General features: G+C 45.0%; 1 long non-coding RNA gene across 1 annotated transcript in view; it reads right to left on the bottom strand.

The window, feature by feature from the left end:
- Window positions 1-2,316: 2,316 nt before the first annotated feature.
- Window positions 2,317-12,785, bottom strand: part of LOC114117506 (uncharacterized) — a 30,713-nt gene continuing 20,244 nt past the window's right edge. The window contains exons 4-5 of the long non-coding RNA XR_003591138.3: window positions 8,312-8,560; window positions 2,317-3,487 (exon numbers count right to left, since the gene is read on the bottom strand). This is a non-coding gene — a long non-coding RNA (uncharacterized LOC114117506). The remainder of the gene's footprint in view (window positions 3,488-8,311; window positions 8,561-12,785) is intronic.

A 12,785-nucleotide genomic window follows, 5' to 3' on the forward strand; every position in this document is an offset into this window, starting at 1 on the left:
GGTGTTTGGGAGTTGGTGGGCAAATACCCCAGCATCCTTGTCCCCTGGGGCTGAAGTGGGCTCCGCACAGTGGCCCCAAGGGCCTGATCAGGAGAGGACCCACAAACCCTACCCAGTATCAGAGCCTTCTCTGTGTCCTGCCCCTCATCAGGGCTGTCTCCTTTTACCTTCCAGATGAACTAGTTCACCCGGTCCCTGTCTCCAGGTCTGCTTTGCGGGGGAGGGGACCCACTCCTGGACAGTCTGTTCACTTTGGTTCAGTTGCTCAGTCGTGTCCTGACTCTTTGCGACCCCATGAATCGCAGCACACCAGGCCTCTCTGTCCATCACCAGCTCCCGGAATTTACTCAGACTCATGTCCATTGAGTCAGTGATGCCATCCAACCATCTCATCCTCTCTCTTCCCCTTCTCCTCCTGCCTTCAGTCTTTCCCAGCATCAGGATCTTTTCCAATGAGTCAGTTCTTCGCATCAGGTGGCCAAAGTGTTGGAGTTTCAGCTGGTAAACTCCACAAAACCAGGGCCTTCCTGGCGCCTGTGGGCCGGATACTCAGCGCACCGCCCAGATTTGCAGAGGAAAGGAATCCGCTGAGAGTGGATGAGAGCTTGGGCCCCCCTCTTCAGCCTGCCACCCCTCCCCCCCCCCCCCGCCCTCCCGCCAAGCATCCTAAGTACTCCTCCCCTCCCATCCTCTCCCCTGCCCCTCCCCCAACCCCTCCCCCACTGCCAGGGCCGAGTCTGAGGAAGATGGACTGAGTACCCCTAAGGCTGGAGGGGCCGGAAGGACCCCCCCCTCCCACTTCAAAACCACAGTCCAGCCGGGCCACCGGCCCTCCGCTCGCAGGGCTGGGCTGTGCGCTTGATGCCTGCCTTCTGCCTCTGTACAAGGGTGTGTGGTTCAGGGCTTCCAGCGGAGGTTTGGAGATGGGTGCGCGGGCCGCCTCCCCGGGACTGTGTGTGGTTCGCGCGGGGTCTCCACCAGCGGAGGCCGAGGCCGCGCTGTGGGGAGCGGGTCCGAGTGCAGAACCGCACTCACTGCCCAGACGTGCGATCTTTACTAAGAGCGGAGGAGGGAGTGGGAAGGGAGAAGGCAAGACTGAAAGTCCAAACTGTCCTCCCTCGGGGCACCGGCATTAGCTGAACCGCTTCCTCAGCGCGACGGAGATGGCGTCTGTTCAGAGGAAAGATCTCTGGGACACAGCATTCCTCAAGCGCGGTGATGGGCCAGCCTTTCAATTGCCCAACCGACAGAGCCCTCCCAGCGCTCTCTGCTCCTGGTCCTCTAGCCCTCGATCAGAGGGACACTCCTTGCCTCCCGGCTGCCCACTGTGAGTTCTCGGCCCCAGGTCCCCTGCATTTCCTTTGTTGGGAGAAATTATCAGATTTTATCCTTTTTAGTATTACTACTCCTCCATCACTTCATGGCAAATAGATGGGGAAACAGTGGAAACAGTGACAGACTATTTTGCGGGGCTCCAAAATCACTGCAGATAGTGACTGCAGCCGCGAAATTAAAAGCCGCTTACTCCTTGGAAGAAAAGCTATGACAAACCTAGACAGCATATTAAAAAGCAGAGACATGACTTTGCCAATAAAGGTCCATCAGGTCAAAGCTATGGTTTTTTCAGTAGTCATGTATGGATGTGAGAGCTGGACTATAAAGAAAGCTGAGTGCCAAAGAATTGATGCTTTTGAACTGTGGTTTTGGAGAGTCTCTTGGACTGTAAGGAGATCCAACCAGTCCATCCTAAAGGAAATCAACCCTGAATATTCATTGGAAGGACTGATGCTGAAGCTAAAACTCCAATACTTTGGCCACCTGATGCGAAGAACTGACTCATTTGAAAAGACCCTGATGCTGGGAAAGATTGAAGGAGGGAGGAAAAGGGGATGACAGAGGATGAGATGGTTGGATGGCATCACTGACTCAGCGGAGTTTGAGTAAACTCTGGGAGTTTGTGATAGACAGGGAGGCCCAGCGAGCTGCAGTCCGTGGAGCCGCAGAGTCGGACACGACTGAGCAACTGAACTACGACTGTGACTCCACCATTATGTTAGTAGGGAGATGCTGGGAATGAGTTAGGAAGAGTATTCCCTCTGCTTCTATCTTCTGAAAGAGATGGAAGAAAATTAGTGTCCATTCCTCTTTAAATGTTCACAGAGAACCCATTTGGGCCTGCTCCTTCTTTTGGGGGGGAAGGATATGGATTGCCCACTCAATTATTTGACAGGTACAGGCCAATTCATGTTGTTTATTTCTTCTCACAGAGGTTTTGGCAGGTTGCGCCTTTCAAAAAATTGATCCATTTCATCTGTGTTATCAAGCTTGTGGGCATAGAGTTGCCACAGTATTTTTATTCAAGGGTATCTGCTTCTAAGGGAGAAACTGATTCTAGTTGTCTCATATTAGGGAAGTAAAAATCCTACCAACACAGAGAAAGAGAAAGAAAGATAACTGATTCACTGGGGGACAAGCTAATAGAATACAAGTGTGTAGTTAGCTTGCAAGAGACTACAAAGTCAGAATAAAATCCCACACAATTTATACAGCATAGAGACTCAAAGTCCATGGGGGAATCAAGACAGCTATTTGTTTAGCTAACTGACCTCTTCTGAAAAGGATAGTAAAGCTTCCTTATCTCCAGAAAAACAAATGGTTGCACCTTAAAATATGCTGCTACATCAACTCCGAATTTCAAGTGGGACCCAACAGAAGTGTCTGCATTTTAAAATTGAGTTTTTCTAGTCCGTGGAGAGACTTATCTACTTTCCAAAGGTTTGAAAAATGACCCAAGCCACTGTGTCTCCCAGATAGACACTTTAAGAAGGAGAGATTAAGAAAACTGCCTCTTCCCCCTTTATTCACTTTTATTTACTCTTGCACTGCCTCATACAGACCCAAGTCTTTTCCTTCTATTAAACAAAATCCCCTGAATGTTGTATTCTGGCTTCGGTTCCAGAATAGAAAAAGAGCACTATGGGGAAGTCTGAATAGAGAGTGAGGTTAATTAATAGTGATGTGCCAGTGTTAATTTCTTCATCCTGATAAACATACCATGGTTGTGTAAGATGTTAACACTTGGTCCTGAAGTATATATGATTTTGTGTGTACCCTTTAACACCAAGCTTTGTTTCCTACAGCCTTTCTTTTTTCCTGTTTACAAGCCGCACTGGTTTGCAAAGCTGGAGGTTCTGGGGGCCAATCTTCCCAGTGCAGGACCTCAGGGCTGGGGATTCTGATGTGGGGTTTAGATCCCTCCCTCCTGGGGGAGTACCTCGGCAACTGTGATTATCCTTCTGTTTGTTAGTCGCCTACTTGGAAAATGAGTCTTGACTGTACTGTGTCTGCCTCTTCTACCCATCTCGTTGTGATTCTGTCGTTTCGTCTTTAGTTGTAGAAGATCTTTCCTTCTAGTGTGCAACTTGTTCTCTTTGATTCTTGCTCTGTAGATACTTGTCATTTGGGAGATGGGGTTTTCCATTCCCTCCTGTAAAACATATTGTCTTTTCAACAAATGATACTGGAATAATAATTGGACATTTGTAAGCAAAAAAAAAAAAAAAGTCGAGATACAGACCTTACACCTGACCCCAAAATTATCTCAAGATGGACCATAGACTTAAATGTAAAGCACAAAACTATAAAATTTCTTGGAAATGATCTGGGAGAAAACCTGGGTGACTTTGTGTTTGGCAATGAGTTTTTAGAAACAACACTAACAAAAACACTCTCAATGAGAGAGAAAAATAAGTTGAAGTTTATGAAAATTAAGAATGTCTGTTCTATGAAAGACACTGTTAAGAGAATGAGAAGACAAGATGCAGACTAACAGAAAATGTTTGCAAAAGATGAATTTTTTTTTTCTTTTTTGGAGGGGGCACTCAGATTGAAAGGCATATCTTTGAAGGACTTGTACCCAAACTATAAAAAGAACACTTTATACTCAACAAAAAGGAAACAAGTGACCCAATTTAGAAACAGGCAAAAGATCTGCACAGACCCCTCACCAAAGAAGAGAGATGGGTGACAAATGATCCTATGAAAATGATAGTTAACATCATATGTTGTTAGGGAACTGCAGGTTAATATAACAATGAGATGCCCCTACACACTTAGACTGAATCCCAGATGCTGACAACAGCAGTTGCGGCCCAGTTGTGGGTGAACAGCAGGAATCCTTGTTCACCCATTAGGGATGCAACCTGGCGCAGTCACTTTGAAGGACAGCTTGGTGGTTTCTGATACAGCTAAACATAGTCTTAAAGCACAATCCAGCAATCATACTCTTTGGTATTTCCCCAACTGAGTTGATAATTTACATCCTCACAGAAACCTATGTATGAATATGATAGCCACTTTTTTTCTTAATAGCCCAAAACTGGAAGCAACCAAGATGGCTCTTCAACTAGTGAATATATAAGCAAAGACTCACACGTCCACACGACAGAACACTATCCAGTGTTTACACGAAATGAGCTGTCAGCCCACAAGAGGACATGAAGAAAACTCAGATGCTTGTCAGCAAAAGCAGCCAGTCTGAAAAGGCAACGTACTGTCCAAGAGTGACATGATCCCTACTCTATGACGTTCTGGGAAAGGCAAAACTCTGGAGACATAAGAACTTCAGTGGTTTCCAGAGGGTGGGGGAAAGGATGGTGAGGTACAGCACAGAGGATTTTCCAGGTGGTAATCCAATTCTGCTATAATGGTGTATGGGTGACATTATACATTTGCCAAATCTATAAAGTATGCAACACAGAGAGCAAACTCTAATGTAAACTATGTGCATGCGTGCTAAGATGCTTCAGTCATGTCTGACTCTTTGCGACCCCGTGGACTGTAGCCAGCCAGGCCTCTCTGTCCATGGGATTTCCCAGGCAAGAAGACTGGAGTGGGTTGCCATTTCCTACCCAGGGGATCTTCCCAACCCAGGGATCAAACTGTATCTCTTTAAAAAGTCTCCTGCACTGGCTGACAGGTTCTTTACTACTAGTGCCACCTGAGAAGCCAAATGGAAACTATGGACTTTACTTAATAATGTACCACCATTGGCTCATCAATTGTAATAAATGCAAATTGTTAATAATAGGTGGTACCTAGGGGCAGGGGAGAGGGGTGTACATGGGAATTCTCTGTACTTTCTCCTCAATTTTTAAAAATAAAGAGAGAAGGAAAATCTAATTACTGAAGCTGGCAAGGCCCACAGAGCTGGCTTCCAGCTCTCCTCACACCCCTGGTTCTCACCCTCATTTTTGGTCCTTGGAAATTCCCCCAAATGTTGAGAGAGAAGTTATGACTCTACGAAGATGTGTGCTGTATTTTCTTTCTAGGAGATGTTTTCCATTTAATCAGTTCACAAGTTGTGGCTGGAAATGGAACTCAAACGTTCTCCTTCAGGTAAAATTTTCAAGACTCTCTGGTTACAAGTGTCAGAACCAACCTGAATCAATTTATGCACAAGGCAAGTTTACTGGCTTGTGGAATGTGACACCAAGTCTGATACCTAGGGTGGGGTAAAGGAAGGGGTGCAGCTGAACACACAGGAACCCCTACAGGCTCTCTTCCTCCAGTCCCTGCCCCTGGGCACTGCTGGCCCTTCCTTACTCAGACCATGCCAGGCCACTGCCAGCCTTGTGGACCAGCTGAAGCTTTGAGGGGATCAATGGGAAACCTACCTACATAAGGAACCCACCAAGCTAAAGACAAAAAGCTTTTCCTCCTGTCTATTATGAGAACAAAAGTCTGTTACAGGTACAAAACTGTAAAACCAAGGTAAAGCTGGAAAATGTACATTTTAGAAACATTCCTGGCAGTTCCGGATAAAAACTAACACAGTCCATCAATTTCCATTTTATATGTGACCTTAAAGTGCTTAAAAATAAAAGACATGACAGATGGATGGGGAGGCAGATACACACATACATAAACACACATAGGAATTGACTCTATAGTTACTTTTATGACGGATTTAGCACAGCCCCTCCGGTGTGAGTGGGAGGAATTAATCCCACTCACATGAAGCCGGTTTTCTCAAATACAGGGAACTGCTTCTTCAACGATGCTTTCAGAAGCTGTTTCTGCTGGGGCCGAGAGCTGTAATCCTAGCTTAGGCACCACTGGCCACAGTCGCCTCTAAGTGCCTCCACAGCAGCCCCACCAGTGACAGAGCCTGATATTTGTACCCCAATTTAAATATGTTTTGATTTACACAGAGTTGGCCAAATTGGTTCATTTGGGTTTTTCCATGACATCTTATGAAAAACCTGAACAGACTTTTTGGCCAAGCCTATATTTTATATTTCATAGATTTTCAGCACCTAACAACCTTTTGGTAAAAGTCAGTGAAACTATTTCCCCTACAAGCCTAGATGAACGTCTTGTTTTTGTTTTTATTGATTTCTTTATTTTTGGCTGCGCTGAGTTCTCCATTGCTGCCATGGGCTTTCTCTTCTCTCTGGTTGTGGGGCACAGGCTTCTCATTGCAGCGGCTTCTCTTTGGTGGCCCACGGACTCCAGGGCGCGTGGGCTTCAGTAGTCGGGGCTCATAGGCCCAGCTGCCCTGCCGCATATGGAGTCTTCCCAGACCAGGGATCAAAACCGTGTCCCCTGCACTGGCAGGCGGATTCTTGACCACTGGACTGCCAGGGAAGTCCTAGATGAGTGGTTTTAAAATATATAAACTAGGAACTTATTTCTAACATATGTCTTCTTTTTCCATGTGGATAGAATGTTGATCAGTGAGAAGTAAAGGTGATCATGCCCCCCCCCACTTTGCCCCGACATCAAAATGTGCAGAAGACACACATGCTCCCTCTACAAGCTTTCTCACGACAGGAAGGTCGGAGGTGAAGGGCGGGCACCCTCCCTCCTGCACGGTGTTCCCAAGATGGCTTGTGTGTGTGTTGAATGCTCTGGTTCTCAGCTGGATGCCAGGTGCCTGCCCAGGTGACTTCTGGGCTAGTGTGGCCATTCCCCCCTGCCATGAATGTCAACGGCCATGAGCTCACAGGGACTCCTTCCCTGGAGAACCACCCGGGGGGCAGAACCACCTGCCCTGAAGTGGCTGGGTCCCAGCCTCCCCTAGGACTGGCCACTGGCTGACCAAAGAGTCCTCCAGGGTGGCCCCTTCTCTCAGAAGGGCTCTCAGTGGTACCACCCAGCCCCTCCTTTGCCTCATCCCACCTCCTCAGCCCTTCCTCCTGGGCCCCCTCCCTCAGCAAAGCCCTGCCTCCGGCTCTGCTTCTGGGAAACCCTCCTGAGCCACGGGACTCCTAACAATGAACCTCTGAGGCTTCTGAGGGTCCGTGACCAGACTCATGGATTATATGCTTAAAAAGGATGGCTCTTTTTAAAAAAATTTTTATTGGAGTATAGTTAGTTGCTTTTCAATGTTGTATTAGTTTCTACTGTATAGCAAAGTGAATCAGCCATACCCCTCTTTTTAAAAATTTCCTTCCCATCTAGGTCACCAGAGAGCATCAAGTAAAAGGATAGATCTTACTGGTCTTCAATTTTACCTCCATAAAGTTACCTTAAAAAAAGACGAACCATGGGAAAGAGTTGCTGTGGCAAGGAGAAAATATATCTGTTTACAACACGTTAACCAAGAAAAAACTTCAGAAAAGCAAAGAGAAGCATGACCTGCTTCCTGTATTTGAAACTTTTTCCTGCCTCTGGGTGGAGAGTATCTCATGGGAAGGGAGGGAGACTGAGCTTGGGGGTAGGTTTTTCCCACAGGGTCCCCAGTGCTGACCAAAGGCAAGCATGGGACAAAAATCTCCCTTTGGGGAGGAAAAGAGGAAGCAGGAGACAGGGAAGGGAAGACAGAGGCAGGAAGGGAAAGTGTGGACCCAGGGTCATCCAGAGGCCTCTGGGACTCATCACACCGTCAAGACTGTGGTCTCTGTCTTGTCTTCCCTTCAGAAGAGCGCCACTCAAAGCTCTAAAGGCCAGTGTGTGATTATCTGGGGTCTGGTTTGGTTTCTCTCTTGTTTGTTCTAATTTTCACTTAACAGCTGTGTGTTAATAGAAAGTCCCCCCTCGCTGAAGGATTTGCCGGGATTTCTGTAATAAAATAGAGGGATTTTCAACAAACGCTAGAAGAACCTTCTGCAAACGTGAAATTTTTCAAGTGATTATGAGGCTCAGAGCATATTGTCACAGGGGCTGCAGACAGTCCTCCCCAGTGAGCACAGTGACAGATGTCCCCATTAATGTACAACGGCCAAACGTCGTGCAGAGGCCCCTCCCCTGGTCCACAACCTGCCCCCGTCTTCCCGAGGCCAGTGTCACCGCTTGTCAAGAAACCCACCTTTCCCTGCAGGGTTCCGGCCTTCCCCAGAGGTGAGCCCACATGCTCTTCCTTGCCCCATCCTGGGCCCAGTCCCGGGACACCATGCTGAGCACAGAGGACACTTGGGGACAAAACAGCACCGTTGCAGCCAATTGAAAATAGAAGTTGGTGTAGACACATCCTCAGACAAGCGTGGCTGCAGGCCAGAAGAGGAATAGTGGACAAAGCTCATGAAGATGGTGGCTGGTCCTCTCCTGGGAAGTTATCCTAAGAAGTAATTTAACAGAAGACAAGATGCTCAGCATCACTGACATGTGAGGGAAGTGCAAGTCAAAACCACCACGAGCTATCACCTCCTACCTTTTAGGGTGGCTCTTAGCACAAAAGACAACAAATGTTGGTGAGGATGTGGGCCAAGAAGCTTCCAGGATTGGAGACAAGTCCCAGGGTGGGCAGGATGAAGCCTGCCGCTGAAAGTGGAGAAGTCTGCAGGAGGGACCAAGTGACTTCCGGGAGCCAGCCCCTTGCACCATGGGCCACTCCTCCCTGCCCTCCAGAAGCTGGGGCTTTTTTCTGGAGAAGTTGACTCAGAAAGTCTCCAGAGGTACAGACATGGAGCACAGTGGCAAGCAGGGCTGAGGCACCAGACAGGAAGCAGCGACAGTAAGAAAAATCCCTGAAGTGCCTCCTCCCACCACCTCTAGGCCACCCCAGGGCACCAGCTTGATGTCTGATTACCTGCAGGGAAACCTACCACCACACTCACACACAGAATTCCATCTCATTTTAGTTACTCATTCTCAGTAGGAAAGGGTGGCTAAAGAAAGTCCTTAATGTTGGAGACAAAAACCAAAACAAATCATCAAAAACTAGGGATACACAGTGGACATAGAAAGTACAGGATGGACAGCCGTAAAGAACTATAGATAATCTGTTCAATGTTATGCGGCAGCCTGGATGGAAGGGGAGTTTGGGAGAGAAAGGATACCTGTATGTGTGTGACCAAGTCCCTTCACGGTTCACCTGAAACTATCACAACATTGTTTGTTAATCAGCTTCACTCCAATACAAAATAATAAGTTTTTAATAAACATAAAATAACCAAAAAAAGAACTATAGTTAATATTCTTAAAGAGATGAGAGATGTTGTGTCTATGAAACCAGAACAGACGGGCTTTTTAAAAAGGAACAGTTAGAAAGTAAAAGATGACTTCCAGAAATTAAAAACAAGCAGTTAAGAAGAATTCAGGAGAAAAAAAAAAAAAAAGGAAGAATTCAGTAGTGAGAGTGTAAGATAAGGTTGAAGATGGCGCTCAGAAAACAAGCGGAGAGGAGCAAGAGAATGAACAACAAAAGGAAAAAGGTGACAAAATTGGTGAAATTAGTGAATCACTTCAGGGATACAACATACGGGTGATGAGAATTCTGGAAAGGAAGGGCGGAAAACATGGAGAGGATTTTTGGACAAAGCCCCTGAGAACATGTCTGAGGAGAGAATTTATCTCTGCAGCTGAAGCAACGATGGAAGCCTGAATACAGCAGGATAATTTCAAAAACGGAGAGAAAGTAACCATCAGCTAGCAGTATCTACAACTGATAGTATTTTTCAAAAATGAGAGCTAGGGATTTCCCTGCAGTCTAGTGGTTAAGAGTCTCAGCTTCCAATGCAGGGGGCCCAGGTTCAAACCCTGGTCAGGGAACTAGATCCCACACACCATAACTGAAGATCTCGCTTGCTGCAATTAAAACCTGACACAAATAAATAAACTTATTTTTTTAAAAATGAGGGTTGGTTCACAGATGACATAATCTTATATGTAGAAAATACTCAAGATCACACACACACACACACACACACACAACTGTTAGCAGGACACAAAATCAACACACAAAAATCAATCACAGTAAAAATGAACATCTGAAAAGGAAGTTGAACAAAAAAATTCCATTTATAACAGCATCAAAAACAATAAAATACTTAGGAATAAACCTAACCAAAGACGTGAAAGACTTGAATGCTGAAATTACAAACCATTGATGAAAGACATCAAAGAAGATACCAATAAATGAAAAGACATCCTGGGACTTCCTTGATAGCCCAGTGTAAAGATTCTGCACTCTCAGTGCAGGGGTGCTCAGTTTCCATCCCTGGTAGGGGAACTAGATCCCACACGTGGCAACTAAGAGTTCAAATGCCACAAATAAAGGTCCTGCATGCAGCAACCAAGACCTAGCTCAGCCAAATAAATAAATAAAGCCTTTTTTTTTTTTAATGAAAAGACATCCTGTTTTCATGGATTGGAAGAATTAACATTGTTAAGATGTCCGTACTATCAAAAGTTATCTACAGATTCAATGCAGTACCTATCAATAGGTCAAAGATATTTTTGGTAGAAATAGAAATTCTAAAATTCATATGAAATATCGAGAGACCTGTACAAAACAATCTTGAAAAAGAACAAATCTGGAGGACTCACACTTCTCAATTCTTACTACAAAGATTCAGTAATCAAAGCAATGTGCATGGCATGAAGACAGACATGTAGACCAACGGAGAACCCAGTAATAAACCACTGCCTGTATGGTTAATTGATCTTTGACAAGGGTACAGCATCCATACAGGTGTGTAATGAAATTCCCTGTTTAGAAGTTTCCCCCTTGCAGGTAATGAGAGGGAAGAACGCATTCATGAAACAAGAACAAGATGCTATCGCAAGGAACAGAAAATAAAAAGGAGCTCTTGACATTTGAAAATGTGGTAGCAGAAATTTAAAACTCTATATAAGTGTTGGGAAGAGAGAAATGAGGAAATCTTCCTCCAACATATACAGCAAAAGGAGGTAGAAATAAGAGACAGGAAAATTAGAGGATCTAACAAGGAAGTTCCCTATCCAATAATTGGAGTTCCATAAAGACAGAACAGAGTAAGCAGAGAAGAAAATGAAAATTAGCTAAATCAACTAAAAGTTCTGTCATCAACATTAAACCACATTAAATGAGACATCTAAGCAACAACATGGATAAGGCCAGGCTGAACTTCAAAGGATTTTAAATCTAAACGTGTGAAGTGATGATTACAAATTCAAAAGCACAGTCACCACATGAAACCCATGGTCATGACTAAATCCAGCTCATCACAGCCCTGTGGGAACAAGGGCCTAGAGTCTGTAGATCTTCTGATTGCAGTAAACAGCAGAAATCCCGATTTTTGTCATTAAAAAAATCCCTATTTTTTAATGTAGCTCAACGTTTTAATATAATCTTTGGGTCAAACAAAACATCCCTGGAAACAGCAGAGGACCTGAGAGCTGTCTCTGGTGAAAGGACAGATCTTCCTGTTTAAACCACTGGGGCTCCCACCTCCCAAGTGGATACCCATACTCCACCGCCAAAGACACAGCAAAGCGCCCACCATTTTTGCCGTCGTGTCTGCTGAGAAGCTCGGAATACCTGGCATCTTGTCCCTGAGAACCCTGCACTATACACCTACTGGGTGAACATTATGTGCATGAATTATACCACAGCAAAGTTACTATGTTTTTAAAAGGCCACCCTAGTGGCTCAGCTGGTAAAGAATCTGCCTGCAATGTGGCAGACCAAGGTTCAGTCCCTAGGTTAGGAAGATCCCCTAGAGAAGGGAACAGCTACCCACTTCAGTATTCTGGCCTGGAGAATTCCATGGACTATATAGTCCATGGGGTCGCAGAGCTGGACATGACTGAGCGACTTTCACTCACTCACTCACTCAACCCAAAGCCTGAGGAGCTTGGGCTCCATCCACTGACTCAGGTCAGGCACAGCCCGTGGCCTCATCCACAGGGAGGTCATCTCGAGTTGCCGTTAATTCACTGTGAGTTCATATTGAGTGCCCATTAATTACTGATTTTTTCCAGATAATACTTGTTAAAGAAGAATTAATACTATTGTTTTAGAACAAATACTGCCCAAATACTGTCTTTAGTGGGATTGTAATCAGCTTTACCCACTTTTCATCTAATCTGATCGAAGCAGATTTTACACAAAGTCTGTTTCTTTTTTAATTTTGTTGCTATTAAAAGGTCACCTAGTTGGATCTGCCTCAAACTCTTAGTTCTTGAGATGAATTTATAATAATAATTTCATAGATGACCTAAACAGGGGTTCAATTACTATACTTTTAATTAAAATAGAAAAGAAGGGAGAAAGAGAAGATAGATTTTCAGAGATTGGAATTTGTGGGGAAATGTTAGTTTTATGTTACTGAATATATTTTAGCCTATTTTTCCCAGCTCTGTGTTTTCAGTCTGTTCAGCATAATGTCCTTTGACTCTCTGCACTTACTCCATCATAATTATCCTTTAATACTCTTATAAATGAACTTTTAGCTTATCCTCCATTAATTCTCCAGAACAAGCACAGCCATCGAAATAAAGTGTTTAACCCTTTTGTGGTTGGTCTTCCTTTCCCTAAGGCAAGAAGGAAATTCCTAGAGAGGAATTTCATCACACGTCTG

The sequence above is a fragment of the Ovis aries genome, chromosome 13 (assembly GCF_016772045.2).
Source record: "Ovis aries strain OAR_USU_Benz2616 breed Rambouillet chromosome 13, ARS-UI_Ramb_v3.0, whole genome shotgun sequence".
NCBI classification, from domain to species: Eukaryota; Metazoa; Chordata; class Mammalia; order Artiodactyla; family Bovidae; genus Ovis; species Ovis aries.